The sequence below is a fragment of the Notamacropus eugenii genome, chromosome 5, assembly GCF_028372415.1.
Source record: "Notamacropus eugenii isolate mMacEug1 chromosome 5, mMacEug1.pri_v2, whole genome shotgun sequence".
NCBI classification, from domain to species: Eukaryota; Metazoa; Chordata; class Mammalia; order Diprotodontia; family Macropodidae; genus Notamacropus; species Notamacropus eugenii.
In genome coordinates, this window is record NC_092876.1 from 197,084,963 (window position 1) to 197,101,009 (window position 16,047).

At 39.0% G+C, this 16,047-nt stretch overlaps 1 protein-coding gene across 2 annotated transcripts in view; it reads left to right on the top strand.

The window, feature by feature from the left end:
• The first annotated feature begins 1,183 nt into the window (after positions 1-1,183).
• Positions 1,184-16,047, top strand: part of MTUS2 (microtubule associated scaffold protein 2) — a 729,368-nt gene continuing 714,504 nt past the window's right edge. For both annotated transcript variants that reach the window (XM_072611825.1, XM_072611824.1), the window contains exon 1: positions 1,184-1,273. The gene's annotated coding sequence lies outside the window, so the exon portion shown is untranslated. The remainder of the gene's footprint in view (positions 1,274-16,047) is intronic.

Below are 16,047 nucleotides of genomic sequence, written 5' to 3' on the forward strand. Positions count from 1 at the left end.
AGCTCCTTATCACTGCTATAACCTTGGGTGGTTCACTTCTCCTCTTGGGCCTCAGTTTCCTCATGTGCAAAATGAGAGGGTTGGACTTTTAAGATCCTTTCCATCCCTAAATCTATGTTGCTATGACCCTTTGGATTATTGCAGAGGGACTTATGTCTCATAGTAGGAAAACCTGTGTACTCTTTTCCTAAGCAGATGCTTAGAATGTAATGCCTGGAACTAAGCACAGTATTCCAGATGAGGTGTAAGCATCTTTAGCTGCTTAAGAAAAGAATATACACATAATTCTTCCTATATTTTCCTAGAGGCATAAAGTATGCACAGCCCTCCCTCACTCAAAACAAAGTCAAGTGCAAGTCACGTCGTTATTTCTCTGATGTCATGGTCTTCTTCGAAAACGAAGGAGGAACGCAGAATAAAACACAGTATTATTAACAATATTTAATAATACTACAAGTCATCCTTTCACTGAACGTTCCTGCCTCTCATAAACCTTAGTCTAAAGTTCTTCCTAGTGCCAAATCTAAATTCTTCTGGTTAGCATTTAAACTTACCGCCTCTTCTATCCTAAATGTTAATTACAGTTGATATTGACATCCTAGATAGTGATACACTTGCATACACAGCCTGACTAGGAGAGCCTCTATTATTTTCTCCTTTGTCGGGACACAAATATTCTGCAGTTCAGAGGGCCAGGCCAGGATCCCCAAGCGCTTAAGAGGTGCGAATGAAAACGCCCATGCTTTTAGGTGCCTGGGTTAAAAAACACAAAGTACCTGGGGGGCCGCTGTTCCCGACGCTTCCATCGCCGGGGGTTTGGGGGCTGCAGAGGGCGCTGTTCGCTCATCTCCAGGCTTGCGGCTGCAGCCGACAGCAAGCCCTGGGCACCGCTGGGTGGCTGGAGGCGCCCTCTGCTTTCCGTGCTTGCTGCCGCGTTGTGGGGGTGTGCACGCCTCCCGCTCCCTCCCGCCCGCTCCCCAAGCTGTAAGGGAGGGCAGTAAATCTGGAGCGAGAGACACCGGCTCCGCCGCACGTTTCCAGGCGCCGGCTTCACAGCCGCCGCCTCCACCTCTACCGCTGCTTCTCTTTGTCCGGGGAAAGGAAGGAGGGAGGGAAGAAAGGAGGGGGAGTTGCTGCTGCTGCTGCTGCTGCGGCACCAGGTGCATCCTCGGAACCCTCCACCGCTCTGCGCCCCTTCTCCCGGGCTCTGCGCCGCGCGCCTGGAGACCCGTGTCGAGCGGCCGCAGCTTCCTCGGGGGGTACCCGCGGACAGGTGAGTCCTAGGTGGGGAGTCGGGCTGACGCTAGGGCGGCTGCGAGATTGCTGCTGCCTCCGCTCGGCATCTGCGTGTGGGATGCGTGGGAGGTGTTTGGTGGTGACAGTTGTTGGAAGTGCAGCCCAGGTGTGGCTCCATTCCTTTCCCTCTCCCGGCTCGCCCCTCCTTTCCTGGACCGCTTGGCAAGTTCTTTCTGCCTGGGCACCCGCAATGACCTTTTCCCCCTCCGAAACTTCGGACCCTCAGCAAGACCCCGCGCCTCCTTCCAGCCCCCAACTACTGGAAAACACTTGGAGATGGGGGTCCGGGTCCTAGCTTTTGGCTACAGCCTAATTAAGTGTCGTCGTGCGCTTAGTTTTGGACATCTTCCTCGCTTCCTTCTGGAATTGCTAAGACTAGGGTAACCGATGGGGATCTTCTGGGCTGTGTCTTTATTTTTGGCCCTGGCTCCCACGTTCATGGGTGTGGGAGGGAACAGTTTAGACCATAGTAGGCATTTCCCATTCCCCCCACCCCGAAATAAGGCACCTCCTCCCTTCCCCTTTGCAAGAAGAATTGCCCTGTGCACCCCGCATGCAGATAACTGAGATGCAGGAGCTTTTTGATTCCCTCTTGAATGGTGTCGGCGATTGCGAAGCATATATGGCTATATGGGGCACACACGTGCTGACTGTTTGGGTAACACAAGGATTTCCTAAGGGTGGGATAGGTTAGTTCCAAGACTGGAGTGTCCTCCCGGCCTGGGATGCTACAGTCTGCCGCCGTACTCTTAATTTAGCATGGTCATGCTAAGTCCTTTGAACTTTATAATGAGACCTATTTTATTTTTCATACATACATACGATTTAGCTTGGAGGATATGCACAGAAGGGATTTCTGGCACATGAGAGTGATGGTACTACCGTTCTATTTTAAATACAAACGGGGAATAAGTGTGTCTGGCAGGATACCAGAAGAAACCCATACTCACTGTTATGCAAGTACATTTAAAAATACCTGCTCATTGGTTAGAATGTAAAGTGATCACCGAGGCCTCTAGGGGGAAGCTGAGAGAAGAGCTAAGAACATTTCTTCCTCAAAACAAAAGCGTGCCAGAAGGGGTGATCACGTCTAGCTTGAGGTCCTCTCTTAAGATGGTATAGGATAGTTTTAGACAGCATTTCAACCGTGGGAAGAATACTTGAGGCATAAAGCAGATAACAGTGCAAAGCATTTAGGAGAATTAAATGAAACAGATATTGTTCAATAAGTCGCAAAGTCGGGTAAAAATTATTTGACTGTTACCATGATAGTGGTAGAAACAGAATTCAGAACTTACAAGGTTTTCAAAAATTTTTGATAACATTTTTTAGAGGCTATTTTTGGAAATTTAGTAATATTCCTTGCTAGTTAAAGTAACTCAACTAAAAGTGGATTCAGATAAAAGAAGGACTTTCTGGTTCCTTTTCATCACTTTTAATGATTAATCAGATTAGGTATTTTGCTGGCTAGACAGTGAAATACAAACCCTACAAACCACACACTTGTACAATCCTGCTCTGAGTGTATCTCATCAGGCATCACCGTGACCAGTTCTATGCAGGGATTGTTGACTGACTTGCAATCATCAGGAGAACAAATATTCAACAGGTGATACTTGGCAAAAGACAACAGATAAGATGCACAACAGTTTGTATTATTACTAATTGTGGGTTTGTGTGGATCAAATTTTTTCTTTTACTTTGTGTGACAGATTTCACTTTGGTTACAGAAGCAAAGAAGAATATAAAAAATAAAATGGAAAGGAAAGATACCATTTTTTCGGGGGTCCCAGAAATGTGAGTTCGTTGGTATAGGGAACTCCCTGCGTGGAAACTGCTTATTAATGCAGCTGAACACTTACTCTGTGACGTATAAACTTAGTTACCTGCATGTCACTGAAAGGTTAAGTGATTTTGATACAGATAGTTTGCATTAGAGATGTAAGAACTTGAACTCAGGCCTTCTTGACTCAGGAGCTACTGTGCTTTTCCAATAGTAATTAAAGATGGATAAAATAAAGTTTTGCAAAGGACAACTGAAGAATTGTTACATATACTTTTTATGTAGTCTTTTTGGAAATATACTAGATCTTTATTTCAGTGAAATACTTGTAACTTGTAATTCTTTCCAACATTCAGGATCTGACTTTTAAAACTTGAATATGCCATAGTCTCTTTTAATTTTTGGAGACATCAGTGACAGATTAGACAGCAGTGTAATTATTTTTATTTGCTTACAAAATAACATAACCAATAGTCATTAAGCATTTCATTATTTTCTCTATCAAATATAAAACTGGTTGTTGCCTTTGATATAAAATAGCACAGACAGTTGAGTGGGGTGCAAAAAACTTCTTTGTCTTATAATTTTTGTCTAACACTTCTAGATTTAGATATTTTGTGTCTGGTTTCAGCAAATGTTTTATGTGGAGTCTTAGGTAAAAGGTATGATTGAGTTGAAGGTATTTTATGAAACTCAGGTTTGGCTATTTTGTAACTGCCAGCAAACTATATTATTAAAGTCAAAAATAGGGAAACAGGGATGCCTGGTGTCAGTTGACCAGACCCAATACTGTAATAAATTAGAGGACTATTTCTGTAAGTGGAGAGATAAGTACAATGTCTACAATAATGGTTCCCCTTGGGTTGTTCATGAATCCAGGTTCTTAACAATGATCCAAGGAGTTTGCATTCAAATTTTTTTTAATGATTCCTTAAGCACTAAATAGTTGTGAAGAATATTATGAGTAGTATATTAAATTACCTTGGGGATTCAAAACATTTTTGTTGTTGTTGAAAGGGGTTCATGGAACAAAAAAATGTTGGGAATTACTGGTCTAGAAGATTACATAAGTATGTCTCATTATATGTGTAAGCCCTTTTCTAAAGATTTCAATGCTAATGTATAAAGCCATTTGGGCTTTTGTGTCTGTCAATTAAAATCGTTAGGAAGAGCAAGTTTAAAAAATTGATTTCTTTTCCTAATTTTTGCTTTGGAGAGACCAATCAGAAACCTGACCCAGATTGTCATTGATCTGACTATGTTCAGACTGATAACAAGCTTTAGGGCCCTGCAGAGCCAATGAAATCACAATATAACATTGAGAACAAGATCATGAGCCTGTGATTTTGCCCTGAAAGTGACTTTTATGTGAAGGTGTGCATTAGGGAAACTGAGATGAGGGTCTGGGAGTGGGGAAATAATGTAATTAGGGCTCTCCCGCATCTCAGAGAAAGATAAAAGAGAATTTTGGAAGAGACAGAGCTTAAGCAAGTACCAAAGGTATACTAGAAGATTCTTTATTTTTTTTTTGTCCTTGATTAATACAAAATTGACTGGGACCTAAGAGAAGAGAACTCAGACTTTCAGCCCTAGAAATGTTCTTTAGAAGAGCATCTTTTCTTCTAAAAATAATTTTGAAGACTATAGCAAATACCTTTTTAAAATCTAGAAAGTTTTCTGTAGGGAACAACTGCCATTTGAACATAGACAAGGAGATGTAGTGAATCATTTTCATTTTCAATTTTTATGATTAAGTGGAACTTATTGTGTGCACAGAGAACCATTGTTTTTGTTATTTTCTTTCTTGAAGATGATGCTTATTTCATAAGTGTGTCTGTCAAATTTTATCTTTTCATTTCTGCATCACACAGACTCTCAGTGTTAGAGGTATCATAAAATATTTTTTTTTTTACACAGCTTGTTTTATGGTGCCATACCCCTCCCCAAATTTAGGGATGACTCTAAGCACTCTGGAATGGCTTTTATCACAAGACCAGGGGGTTGGGATTGTGTGGATCTTCCCACTAAGTCAAGAAAGTTATATCATGTCAGTTTCCAAGTTGGGAAACTTTTGGAATGAATGTGGAAATTATGGTTCTTCACTGAGTTTGAGTTTGAAAGGGAATTTGGGATTCCATTTCAGTATAGAATATCTGAAACCATCTTTGGAACCAATCAGAATTTCCTGAGAAAGGGAATATGGGAAATCAGGTTGAGTCAACAGGTATTTGCTAAGCACCTATTATATGGCAGGCACTGTGGTAAATGCTGGGGGTACAAAGAAAAGCAAAAAACAGTCCCTGCTCTCAAGGAACCCCCAGTCTAATGGAGTAAACAACCTGTAAACAACTATGGAAGCTCCCTGAAGGCAGGGATGTCTTTTGCATCTTTCTGCATCCTCAGCCCTTAGCACAATTCCTGGCACATAGTAAGTGCTTAATAAATTGAATTGAATGTACAAACAAGATCTGTACAAGATAAATTAGAGACGATCAACTGAAGGAACGCACTAGGATTAAGGAGGACCAGGAAGGGTTTCTTACAAAAGGTGGGACTTTAGCTGAGACTTGAAAGAAGCCAAGGAAACCTGGAGGCAGCTATGAGGGAGGAAAATGCTCCAGGCATAGAGGTTAGCCAATGAAAATACCTTGAGTTGGGATATGAAATGTTAGGTAGGAGGAATCATGGGTGAAGAAACCTGTGTTCCCTGATCATGGAATTTGTGTTGGGGAATAAAGCGTAAGAAGACTGGAGAGATAGTAAGGGGCCAGTTATCAAGAGCATTAAAAGGCAAACAGATGATTGTATATTTGGTCCCAGAGGTATAGGGAGCCACTGGAGTTTGTTGACTAGGAGAATGACACATCTAACATGGAGAATTCTCTGAGATGTTTTGGGCCTGGAACTAGCTAGTAGATATCTGAGATTTGAATCCAAATCACCCTGGCTCTCAGGCAACACATTAATCTCAATGCTAAACTGTCTTTTTCAGTCTAAACAACCACAGAATAATTTAAGCCCCAGATTAATCTCCATATAGCATGAAATCAAGATCTTCCACCATACTGGTTGTTGTTCTTCTCTGTCTTTTTTTTTAGTTTATTGATGCCCTTCCTGGAATGTGGGGCTCAGAAACAAACACAGTTCTCTAGAGGTGATATATGCCCAAAGTAAAGTGCAGCAGGACAATTACTGCCCAACTCCTAGACACTATATTTTGCTTAGTTCAACTTGAGATTGGGTTCTTGGCTACCAACCACAATATTGATTTACACTGAGTCCTTTAAAATTCCCAGGTCATTTTCTGATTAACAGCTGCATAGCAATTCCTTCCCTATCATGTACTTGTGACTATGATTTATTTTAATCTATGAATAATAGTTTTGATTTCTCTCTATTAACATCCATCCTGCTAGATTTGGCAGAAATACTCATTAACTGTTTCCTTTATGTCTTCTCTGGATAGATTGTCAAACTAGAAATTGATAAAAACAAATGTGGTTGTAAAGAAATTTTAAGCCTGAGATAATAAGATAGTGCATAGTTCATTTAAATGAATTTTTCTCTTGACTCAAGTTATATTCCAGGGTGCTGAAAGATCTTGGAGGCAAGAGTATTTCTGTCAATGATATTTTCAAGGATTCCAGGTAGGGAGGATAGATTCTAGGAGATTCAAGTTGGACAAATATCCCCATGTTTTCAAAGTGGGGGAGACAGATTCTACAGATTATAGAATGTTTGCATTGATTAGGTTCAGTCTTGGGGACCTCTCTCAAAGAGCATCTCTCTTTTATAGATGCCATGAAGTAATCAGAATTTTTCCTGTGTGTAGGTTTTTATAAGACAAGAAAAGGTTCCTCATCCCTGTTGTTTACATCAATTAAAGGAAGACTTGTTGTTTGCTTTTTCATCCAATAAAAGACCCTTATAGATAAGCCCATAAGTAGTCAAGAAGCTTCTGCCTTTTTCTGTGAACCTTTGCTTCTCAGTCTTCCATACCTAGAGTGCTCCATTAAGACTGAGGCCTCCTGTAAAGGGAAAGCATTTGGGATTGCCAATGGGAAAATGCTTGCTGTCCCAGACAGGCACATCCCATTTTACTTACAACCCTGGTAAAAGTCACCATCTGGGCTTGAGTAATAAATGAGTTTCATCCTGGAGGAAGGTCTCTGGTGGCATTCTGAAGAGATAGCTGATAGTCCTGTCCTATTCCACAGTTTTATTGATGACTTGGATGAGGCTGTATGGTTTAGATGGTTTGCTTGCCAAATGTGAAGAGAGCTCAGAGCTGAGCAGGATGACTGATTTGTTGAATGACATAATGAGCTCAGAATAAGCTGTAATGGAGCCGAATCTAAAAACATGAGATTTAGTTAGGCATGAGTCCTGTATTTCTTTTAACTGCAACTATGATTTCATTGGTGTCCTGAACTAAGGTTCAAGAAAACTGCAAAAGTATAGGTTGGAAGTGATTGTGGCTAGACACTCCTTCATGAGAAAAATACTTGGGGATTTTTATTAACTATTAGGGCAATGAGAATGAGTTATATGATGTGGCTGCCAACAAAAGCTAATACAATCTTAGGATACATTAATATCCATACCAAGGAGCTAATAAATAGCAGAAATATGCTCTGATCTTGTTAAATCACATCTGCAGAATTGTGTATCATCCTGGCTAATCCATTTTAAGAGGATCATTGACAAACTAAAGTTTGTATCCATAAGGAAGCTACCAGGATGGTAAGGAAATTTAAGTTATATTGTTAGCAAGACTAATCAAAATAATTACGTGTATTTATAAGAGAGAAGACTTAATGGTTTCCCCATTACTAGGTTTTATTTAAATATCTACAGCATATTGCTAGATCAGTGCAGTGAGCAGTGAAAGGTTAGTATGCTGCCCTACTTTGATCAAAATTAGGAGCACCCTCTTCCATCTACAAATACCTGTTTCTGCTATATCTGGGAATGGTAGTTGTGTATGCTGGGGGATGAAGAGTGGGCATTTACAAGTAAGAAGAGTGTTAGGAAACCTGGGGGAAAGCCATGTGCTTGCATGCTTGCCAGGCAGGTCCTTCCAAGTATCCAAGCAGTGATTGATTAGTGCTGCTGAGATCAAAGCCAGAAATCCACAAAAGTAGCAAATCTAGATGGGAAAATGTAATATAAGTCTAGGAGTAGCAGGTCCAAAGTTGAGTCTAGGGAGTTGTAGATCTTGTACAGAGTCAAGTGAAGAAACTATTATATAGGATGAAGCGTAGGTTCTTAGCTATTGATGTAACTTATTGAAAAAAATCAGACCCTTGTAATTTTACTTAGAGATCAGTCCCTCCTTCCCATACTCCACCTAAAGGCTGGGGAAGAACTTTGGCTGTAGCACCCTACTCTTCTTTTCCATCACCCTTCATTATTAGTGAACAGTGTGCTTTTCATTGGCTATTTACAGGAGGAAACAATAATACCAACAATAAAAATCAACATTTTCAGTTTTGCAAAGTGGTTTACATACATTATCTCATTTCATCTTCACTACAACATTGTGAGGTAGGTGCTATTACTGGCTCCATTTTAAGATGAGGAAACTGAGGTAGAGTCATACAGTTGGTATCTGAGAGAAGATTCAAGTCCCTCCAGGTCCGGCAGTTTAACCACTATGCCACTCAGCTGCCTCAAAGTATTTCCCGAAATAAGTAAAATAAGAAACTTCAGTTAATTAGTTCAGAATGGCAAAGTAAAATTTCTATTTCAAATATTGAAGGGCCTTCATGTGAAAGAAGGATCACATTTCCTTTGTGGCTATGAAGTTTAATTATGAAGTTAAAAAGAGGAAGATTTTGGCCCAGTCTACAAGGAAAGAAGTTTGTAACAACTGAAACCATCAGACAATGAAATAGGCCTATTCTGAGGTGAGTTTCCATTGGGAGTATTCAATCAGAGGCTGTGTAGCCATCTGTCAATATATTGTCAAAAAAAATTGAGTAATCAGATAGATTGTTGGACAAGATTGACTCTTTGGTCCCTTCTGACTATAAGAGAAAATTATTCTGTGATGGCCTCTGTAGACCTTTCCTTCTTCCCATCTTCCTGGATATCCATGGGAAGCAACAGTAGAAGCTTTTACTCCTGTGGCTGAGGAATATAAATATTGCCATTGCTAAGACCAAACCCTCTCTACCTGTGCCCTCTGTACTATCTCCTACTATCTCTTCTAGGAGCTTTGTCTATTGATTATTCTCTCCTTTTTCTCATAGCCCTTCCCTCCACTGTCTACAAATATGAACAGGCTTCTTTAAACCTTAAAACATCTTCATCTGACCCAGCCATTCACCCAGTCTTTTATTTTCTTAAATGTCTCCTAACTTACATTGGCAATCTTTTGGATGTGCACGCACTGCTTTCACACCCTTACTACTCAACTTCACATTTCATCTCCTTTTGGTTTTGCTTCTGGCCTTACCATTTGACTTAAACTACTATCTCCCAAGATGCCAATGATGATTTAATTTCTAAATCTGATGGCTGGACCTTTTGATATTATCAGTCATGTTCCATCTTGTCTCCTCTATTAGTCTGTCAGCTTCTTGAGATCAGGGACATGTTTTTTGGTTTTGTTGTTTTTTGCCTTTCTTTGTTTCCCTCGTGATTAGCACGGTATCTGGCACACAGTAGATGCTTAATAAATGCTTGTTGATTTGGCCATTCCCCTCTTTTTTATCTTTATTTTTCTGCTCATTGGATGTGACACAAACTGAAATAAAGTATGTTTGTCATTTTTTGTCATTGAGAAGTTAATTACTAAACTTCAATGTCTGCAACTTTGGAAGTCACAAGAACCCCTAAATCACAATATTTTTCTTTCATTCTAGTTAACATATTACTTGAGAGTCAGTGTTGTGTTTTGGTTAGAGGGTTGGTCTTGAAGTCAGATTTGGTTTCAAGTCTTACCTTTGATGTGTGCTGGCCTGGTGACTGTGGGCAAGTAATTGGAGACTCTAAGAATGTAAGTCAATGATAAATTCCTAATCTGCATTGGTGGAGCCTTACACCAATTAAACCACAATACTAGATAAAATGCAGAGAGAGAAAGAGAGAGAGAGAGAAAGAGAGAGAGAGAGAGAGAGAGAGAGAGAGAGAGAGAGAGAGAGAGAGAGAGAGAGAGAGAGAAAGTGAGAAAGTGAGTGAGTGAGTGAGTTACTTGAATCTCTAGCTACTTATTCCTTCTCAGCTGGCTATAACCATATTCAGCTTTCCCAGCTGCTGAAAAACAAACAAAATTTACTAAATCCTACCCATGTTACTAGCTATCAATACCGTCTCAGCTACCATCTCTTAGATACTCTGTGCTCCTGTGATTTTGTGACACATGCTCTCCTGGTTCCCTTCCTCCCCCTCTGAATATTCCCTCAGTCTCCTTTATAGGATTGTTGTCTATATTCTACTCCTTTAGCCTGGGTATCCCATAAGGCTCCCTTGAGGTACCTCTTTTATTCTTTTTGTTATCTCTGTTGGTCAGTCGTCTCATCCATGAGTTTCAGTGTCCTCCTTGAATGGATGACTCCCATTGAGACTAAGCTTTCGGGCTAAGCTTGGTCATTACAGTTCTACGGCATGCACTTTCTTTTTTTTACCATTCTTTCCATTGACATTGTGGTAATCATATTGATTTTTTTCCTAGTTCTGCTTATTTTACTCTGCATCAGTTCATACCTTTCTTCCAACATCTCTCTGAATGATTCCTATAAATGATTTCTTATGGAACATCAATATTACTTAATTTCATGTACCATGGTTTATTTAGCCATTTCCCTGTAGATAAATCTTTTTTATTTCTAATTCTTTGCTGTGATCATATTTCAATGCAACCAAAGAGGTGAGGTTTTATAAGAAGAATATTAACAGATGTTAATGTGTGTATAATCATTATTACAGGACGTGTTAGCACTTAATAGTAGATGCGGAGTTCAATATGAGAAAATCTGCTACTGACATTAAGAAGCAAAGGTGAATGAACATATGTATCATACCGTAGCTCCATTTACCTAAAGTTTATGCTTGCAAAGGTATATGTTCATTGATCTCCCTATGACTTGACTACTTTTTGTCTGACCTTATTTCTTTATTGCCTTGCCAGGACCTTATGCCTCTTCCATTTCTAGCACTCTCAGGGGTGCCTCTCCTCTGTTTCTTTTATCTAATAATATTTATTCTATTTTACTGTCTGCTTTTCCTGGAGATGAGTTCTCTACTGCAGCCTAAGGATCTAGTTTATAGAAAAATAAGAATTTCTTCACTTTGATGGCAGACTATGGAGTGATTGCCAAAAGAAGTTATCAAATCTTATTCTCTGGATGCTTTAAAAATAGGATTGATTTTTATCTTTTAGGCCAAATAGAGCCCTTCCTGAATGGTGAACTCGAAAGAGCTCTATGATTTTTACTCACAAACCTTAAGTTCAGTCCCCCCAAGACTACATTCCCAGTGGTTATATTGTTTTGTGTTAAGAATAAGTTAGCAGCAGATGGGATGAGTGGCACATTTGTAACATAGGATAATGATATGAGTTAGGACATGAGTTAGTTATATCTTTAGAAAGGCAGGATCACCTGCCAAAATAAAAACCCGGGATACTGTGTTAGGATTCTAAAAAGATAGTAATAAGGCAAGTGGATTGCTATAGATTGCTAGTGTAGATTTTGTGACTTTAATGGCCTTGTAAAAATATAGTGGGGAGAAGAGAGGCAGAGGCTATGAGAAATACCAATAAAGTAGAGGAAACAAATAATGAAGAGTTAATGAAGGAGCCAGTTTTCCACACTTGTCCAGTCTTCTACGGTAAAGTGTTAGTCTAGAAACTTAATATGTATGCCATCTATGCTAGATGACAGTGTAGGAGAAGTAATCTTCAATCAGCCAGCATTAATTATCTTTACACTTGATTGTTGAAATCATTCATGGAGTGCATCATTTTCTCAAGACAGGCAATTTTCTCCTCTCCACAAAGTGTTCTAAGTTTGGAAAATGTGCAGCCTCCAAAATCAAACCTGCTTAGCTTCATGGTACTGCTGTTGCAATCCATTTATCCTTTGGGATAGTCTAATTTAATGACCAAAATACCAGAATGATTTAGGATGAAATTCATGTTACTTTGCCTGGCACAGAGTTTTTCCCTCATTTTGAATGATGTCATATGATAATTGAATGTGGGATGTAGGTAGTATTACTTTTAACTTCTTAAAGCCTCCAACTACTATTAATCATTTTATCTACTTTTGTTAGTCTAGTTAGCAGGCAGGGATGAAGTTGGTGAGAGCCAGTGGTTTGTTTCTTTTACCAGCAGATTTACATGATGAATTTAACCCCCTTATTTCATTCTTAACCTTAATGTGAAGGTTTTCCTTTCTTAGCCTGAATCCAGAGTATGACAGTGGAATGCCCTTCACTTCTGTGTATTTACCATTTCCAATCAGTTCTCTCTTTCATTTCTTTGGTGAGACTTGTCACCCTGGATTCAAGTTTTTCTATTTGCCCATCATTTCTGCCATGCTGGCCATAAGTTTTGCTTACATAATTCTTATTTCCCTTTTAAACTATTCAGAAACATCTTACTGTTCTCACATGCTCTCTTGGGAATCCATAGGGTTCTCTGCCTCCTCAGGGCTAACTCATTTTCTTTTTTCTTGCTGTATTTATTCATAGATGTCTGGACTCATATAGCTGATCGAGAGACCATATTCTTTTTTGTTACTAATATCTTTCCTGTTGGTTTATCTGCTTGTGCACTATGTATTTGACTGAGTTTTCTTCCTCCTGATACCTTTGCAAATTTTAGTCATTTTCCTCTTACATTCCCTTATTACTCTCTTTTTGACTCCTTCCTCTGTGATTGCCTGGGGTCTGGACCTCAAAGCTGTCGCATCTTATTTCAAGTCAGACAGTTCATGTTTCATTGGCCTTAATCTCTGTCCCAAGTAACTTCTGAGAGAACTGGCCGTATCTGAATGCCAGTACCCTTTGCTTCAGGCAGGCTCTGGTATCCTGCTCCTCCTCCCTCTGCTCCTCCTCCCTCTGCTCCTCATTTCTTTAGGTGAGTATCTGTTATTATGTTGCTGGTAACAGGATCCTGATGTCTGGCAATGAAATGTCAGTATAACCTCTCAGAGATCAGAGATTATTCTGTTTTTCTCCTTGTATTCATAGTACTCAGAATAATATTGACATGTAATAGGTGCTTAATAAACGCTTGTTGATCTTTAACCCAGCAATACCACTTCTAGGACTGTATCCCAAAGAGATCATAAAAAAGGGAAAAGGACCTATGCTTACAAAAATATTTGTAGCAACTTTTTACGATGGCAGTGAATTGAAAATTGAGGGGATGCCCATCCATTGGGGAATGACTGAACAATTTTTGGCATATGGATATAATGGAATACTATTGTTCTATAAGAAATTATAAGCAGATGGATTCCAAAAAAACCCTGAAAAGATTTAGATGAACTGATGCTGAGTCAAGTGAGCAGAACCAGGAGAACATTCTACACAGTAGCAGCAACATTATGTGAAGACCAACTTTGAGAGACTTAGCTCTTCTTAGCAATGCAATGATGGAAAATGTTGTCACATCTAGAGAAAGAGCTATGGAGTCTGAATGCAGATTGAAGCATACTAGTGTTTGTTTATCTTTCTCATGGTTTTCAAAAGAATTGCAAACTATAATCAATTATTGTATATGAAGGATTCCCCCAAATCACTGAAAATATTGGAAATGCATATTAAATTGTGTCACACAGCTAACAAACTGGCAAAATTGAAAAAAGACAAAAATAGTCAATGTTTGACAGTGAGGCCATGGGAAGACAAGCTCTGAATTGCTGAAAATTTGTCCAACCATCCTGGAAAAATAATTTAGGATTATGTGAGAGAAGTGGTGAAACTACTTATACTGAGGAATCCTGTTGCTAGTAATATACGCCCAAAGAGGTCAAAGATACAAAGGTCCCACATGTACCAAAATGCTAATAGTAAATACTAATTCTAAATACTCACTTTGTGGTAGTAAGAATTGGTACTAAAGTGGGCAGCCATAGATTTGGAAAATGGCTGAAAAAATCATGGTATATGAATATAACAGACTTTTGATGTATCATAAAGAATGACATATCTGAGGAATTCAGAGAAATGCAGGAAGTTGTGTATGATTTGATATAGAATGAAAAACCCAGAGGACAATATACAGAGTGCTGTGATAATGTAAACAAAAAAATCCCAGTAAAATGTAGTAGTATTGTATTTGTTATGCCTGATCTTGGCCACAGAGAAGAGGTGGAGAAAAGAAAGGTGAGAGACTACCGGTACACAAGAGCATATCTGTGATTAGATATGTTTGGTTTTACTTTATTGTTTTTCTTTGTTAAAAGGAAGGGTTCATTGCGTGGGAGTGGAGATATGTCCACAAATGACTGTGGCATAAAAACAAAAAAAAATTACTGTGAAATAAATGAATGATTATGGAATATTAAACAAAAATCAAGTTATACTCATTAGCATGGTCAAGATTCCTATCTAGTATTTTTTCACACGATGGTATTTGGCTTAATCTAATGCCTAGTGAATTCATTATTTTTAAGTAGGGTATGGGAAATGGATCAATAGTTCAAAGAAAGGGGACACCAAAAGGTCTGCCTCTCAGATAGCTTCTCTTTCATGCAGAGAACCAATTTATGCCAAGACTTTGATTTAATGTTTGTTTTTTTCCTGGTGGAAGGGACAATGGATTTAAAACACTCTGACCGTGTAGAAAGAGGCAGATTTTTGGTATGTAAGTTGCTTTTAAGGATGTCTGTCTTTTTTAAATTTCGTTTTGAATTTCAGTCGGTTTGCCATTTCTGTTATTGAGGGAGGATATGGTTGGTGTTGAACATAGATCAGAGAAATACATTCTACCCTCATGTTTTCCAAGGTTCTTTGAACACTTGGAGCAAGTGCTCTTCTGCAAGTAGATCTTCTGAGCTTCAGACAGTTGTCCATTCCCTAGAATATTTACTATCCATGGCTTCTTGTCCTTCCCAAACCCTTGTAATATGTTCTGAGACCATCCTACCATGGAAGCACAGGATCAGGGAAACTTTATTCTTTTTTCCAGGTTTTTTTTTTCCTTTTTATAGCTTTCTTTTTTTCACAAGTATTGTCCGTTTACTCTTTGTTTTCTTTCTCCTTGATTTCAAAATAAAGTGAACCCCTACTTCCTCTCTCTTCTATTCCTGTTTATTTATAAACTGTTACTGTTCTTTTTAGGGATGAGGAGGTGGAGAAAAAGGTGGGGAAGGGATAGAGACTGAATGATATAGAGAGGAATGTAGAGACCCTCTGAAAGATTTTAGCAATTAGCTTACCTTTTGGGAATTGTGATTTTATGTTGGAAGGGAATGAGACCTCAATGGTGTCTACTGGCAGAATATGTATAATAGCGATCCTCAGGATAACTGATTATTTAATTCCATAGATTTATGGTTAGAAAGAGACCTGATAGGGCAACTAGCCTTACCCCTTATTTGACAGATGAGGAAACTGAAACTTGAAGTGACCTGCCCAAAGTCACACAGGTATTTTATGACTGTGACAGATCTACAAGCCTGTACTTCATCTCTAGGCTCAAGACTTCAATTCTGATGTTCTCTCCATAAATTTACTCTTAAACAGTCTATATGAGAAATAACACTATTTTAAGGCAGAGAGGGCAGTTCCTGCAGCAAGCTAATGCAAAAAAATAAGTTTAGTGTGCTTGAGTATGGAAGTCTAGAGATTCATAATCCCCTTTGCTTTAGATTTCTTCACATCCTGTATTACTTTTCTCCCAGCTAAATATTCCTTTGTGATTTTCCTTCCTCTGTATCTCAAGGCAATTTGGTTGTATATGGATTATCTCTGTCAAGAAATTCCATTATGTGGTCACATCTGGTAGATGA